Consider the following 4,112-nt stretch of genomic DNA (forward strand, 5'->3'; position numbering starts at 1 on the left):
ATGAAGAATCAATCAAAGTAATCAACAAGGTGGAGAAGATGATCCAAAGGCTCAATGTCAAGGGTGTGCCCATCCAAATTCAAGATTTCATTTTCACAAATTAAAGAAATGAGCAAAGGAAGAGAGGATGCTATGGATGCGGCAAGTTGGGGCACTTTGTGGAAATTTGTCCAAACAAGTCCACACCCAAGACAAAGAAGAAGGCATGGAAGAACCAAGCCCTCACATCAATAAGATCATGGGATGATTCTTCAAGTGAAGAAGAACCCCATCACAAGAGGTGAGGCCGCAAGCACTCATCATCAAGCTCCTCTCGTGTGTGCCTTATGGCATGAGGTAACGAAAGCTCTTCCTCTAGTGAGAGTGATAGTGATGATGATATGCCTTCTTATCATGAACTTGTGAAAGAAAATCTTAAATTTGCTAAAGCTTGCACTAGTCAACAAAAGAAGCTCAAAAGTTTAAAAGAAAAGCTAGATAGTTCACAAAAAGCATACAAAACCTTGCTTGAACAATATGAGAACTTTGCTAATCTCAATGTTGAACTATCCACTAAAATTGAGAAACTTGAGACTAGTGCAACAACAAATGCATGCACAATCAATGATGAGCAACTCTTAAAGAAAAATGAAAAATTAAAAGAAAAGTTAGCTAGCTCACAAGAAGCATATAATAGTTTGCGTGCTAAAATGGAAACCATGTGCAAACATTGTGATGAGCTAACTAATAAAGTTGCTAATCTTGAAGCCGTTAGCACAACCCCCACCAAGGCATCTAAAAGGAAAAGTTCTATCTTTAACATGTCTAAAAAGGATGCCTCTACTTCTTGCAATGATTTATGTTTAGACTCACCTTTGTGCAACCAAGTTTGTGTTGAGAAAGTTGTTGTAGATACGTGCACACAAGAGGTTGCAAAGGAGAATGAGCAACTCAAGCAAGAAGTAGCTCGCCTCACCAAAGACTTGACTCAAGTGAAAGGCAAGGCAAAGCAAACCCAACTTCATCAAGATAACACCGTCAAGGGAGTGAAGAAGCTTGATGAAGGACAAACCATGGTTTGTTACGTGTGCCACAAGGAAGGTGACAAGTCCTATGAGTGCAAGGTGAAGAATGGGGGAGGAGCAACAAAGAAGGAGAAAAAGCAAACAAGCAAGCTCTCCAACACCTACACCAACAAGATGGACAAGAAGGCCTCCACACCTTATCTCTTGAAGAAGAAGAAAAATGACAAGGTGGTGGCCATCAAGGTGAACAAGCAAGCCAACAATGGGGTCAAACACTTTTGGGTGCTAAAGGAAATCATTTCAAACATGAAGAGCACCAAGAAGGTTTGGATCCCGAAAGGGAAGTAAGAAGTCCGTCGGACGTTGGGGAATTTGGAAACTTGGCAAAGTATGGGTGCATTTCATGGGGTGCATCATGATAGATAAAGTCATTGCCAAGTAGGTTAGTGAATACTATGGACCCAAATTCCCCTTCCCATGTTAGGTAACTAGATGTCATTACTTTCAATTAGTATTCATTTCAATTGGTATTATTTTTCAATTGATATACTCTTAAAGCATCTAGTTATCTTTCATGCCTATGTTTGCATTTACATGTTTAAATCTTTTGTCATGCATTCAATAGGTATATCATATGGTAGGCTTGCTCGGTTTCTTTATCAACCCTTGGAGCAAACCTACATGGTTTAAAATTGTTTAGGAGCACAGCACATAGCTTGTTTTACAATTTTTTATCTAATATGTGCCAAAGTCCAAATTGTAGATAATCTCTCCCAAATACCATCTTTCAAGTGGTATTTTGATACTTTAAATCAATGTGCACAAATTTTACAAGTATTCAACACTTGTGTGCACAATTTTAGGGGGAGCTTATTCTACAACTTGGATGCTTTGAGACTAACACTTTTTCAAATGGTATCAATTTTTCAAACCTATCACATGTGTAATAGTCTCATTGTAAGGAAATTGGAGTCCCCGGAGTTAAGCATCATTCTTCAATTGGCATAATCATGTTGATTTCATTTCATATTTATATGCTTTCTCCATGCATTATATAGATTAAACTCTCTTGTACAATAAATTGCTAATTATGCATATGTTTTGCTTTCTACCATATGTATGCATATATTTAGGGGGAGCTTAGTCTATATAATGTGAGAGTCAAATTTTGTGATCCATTTCACTCTACATACAAAGGATCACAAAGTTTGACCCTCCCTTGTGCTACTAATGTCTTCCTTTTCGATGTTTGATTCCAAAGGGGGAGAATTTAGAGAACCAAAAGCAAGCATTATTTATTGGACCTATTGGTCTACAAGTGGTATTGGTTCGAGAAAGTGAGGATAGTGGATAATGGATTAGTCTAAGTAATGGGAAGAACTTGTAGGAAACAAGGCTTAAATCCATAATGCCACATGGGGACATTTGCAAGGGCAAGATAAGGTTGCATATAGTATCTTATATATAGTATCTTTTAGCATCACATAACCTTGTCCCTTGCATTGCATCCTAGCAAGTAGATAGTTTTTCAATTTCAAAAATTTTATTATTTGCTTGCTTTGGTCGTGTTGTCATCAATCACCAAAAAGGGGGAGATTGTAAGGAAAATGGACCCTAGGTCCATTTACTTTGGATTTTGGTGTTTGATGACTAACACAACCAAATTGGACTAATGAATTTGCAAGTGTTTGTTTTGTAGTTCAATAGGGTGCAAGACGTGACTTGGACAAAGGCAACATGATGATCTGATGATCAACACCATAAGCAAGACCTTAGGAGCACAAGAAAAGACACAAGATATCAAGCAAAGTCCAAGCACGAAGATAGGAACCAAGCTGGACGCAAGATCACGAAGAAACGAACTCACAGAGGGCATAGGATGCTGCATCGGACGCTGCATAGGACGCTACACAGGACGCTCTGATGCACAGGACGCTGCACCAGATGCTGCACAGGACACTGCACTGGACGCTCCGATCAAGCAACAGTAGAGTCAACAGCAGCGACCGGACGCTGCACAGGACGCTGCACCAGACGCTCCAATGCACAGGACGCTGCACCGGACGCTGCACAGGACGCTGATTGCTAGAGTCCGGTCAACATCAGTAAGGTTCTAGAGAGCCGTTTTTGTGACCGGACACGTCCGATCAGTGCTGACAGGACGCTGGTCAGAGTTCGGTCAGTAGCAGAAAAGCAGGATTTCGTCCCCAACGGCTACTTTCTCAGTGGGGCTTATAAATAGATCCCCCAACCGGCCATTTGAGACGTGTGGAGCTGAGGAAACATACCAAGGGTGTTGATACACCATTTTAGTGATCTCCACTTGCATAGTGCTTAGTGTTTCATCAGGTGATTAGCGTAGGTGCTTTACGAAGTGCTTAGGTTGATTAGACCACCGCTTATGCGCTTGCTCTAGGTTTAGGCCTAGTGTTTAGTGAGGTTTACATACCTCTTACCACCCGGTGCTTGTGAGCACCATTGTTGTACATCAGAGGGGCTTGAAGTCTTGTGAGATCACACCAACCATGTTTATGGTGTGGCCGCCACCGTGTATTGGAGGGAACAAGGCCCGCGGCGTTTTGGCTGGAAGCTTGATAGTGAAGACGGCGGGGAGCATCCGGGAGAGGCTTGCCGGAAGGCACATCGGAGACCCACTTGCGCATGGGGAAGGCCCGAGGCTATCCACGGAGTTACCCAACCGGGAGCTTGGCCCTTGTGAGGGATTCCTTGCGAGGGGCTCCAACGAGGACTAGGGGGAAGCTTGCGCGCTTCTCGATACCTCGGTAAAAATACCAGAGTCGTCGATAGGAGTTTGCGTATCTCTACCTTGCTCTTTAGCTTCTGCATTTACATTGATTACTTTACTACATTTGTGGTAGAGATAGCAACACACTAGCAAAACCGTAGTTGCATATTTAGATAGTTTATCGTTTGCATAGGTTTTGCTAAGGTTAGAAAAGGAGGCCATAGTTTAGAGTTAGAATTTTTAAGTTGCCTAATTCACCCCCCCTATTAGGCGTCACAGTCCCTTTAGGCGAGATAGAGCCCACACCCAAGGGGTCAGGCAAGACAGAGCTCATGGCCTCGAGGTCGGGCGAGATAGGGCCC

The sequence above is a fragment of the Miscanthus floridulus genome, chromosome 1, assembly GCF_019320115.1.
Source record: "Miscanthus floridulus cultivar M001 chromosome 1, ASM1932011v1, whole genome shotgun sequence".
NCBI classification, from domain to species: Eukaryota; Viridiplantae; Streptophyta; class Magnoliopsida; order Poales; family Poaceae; genus Miscanthus; species Miscanthus floridulus.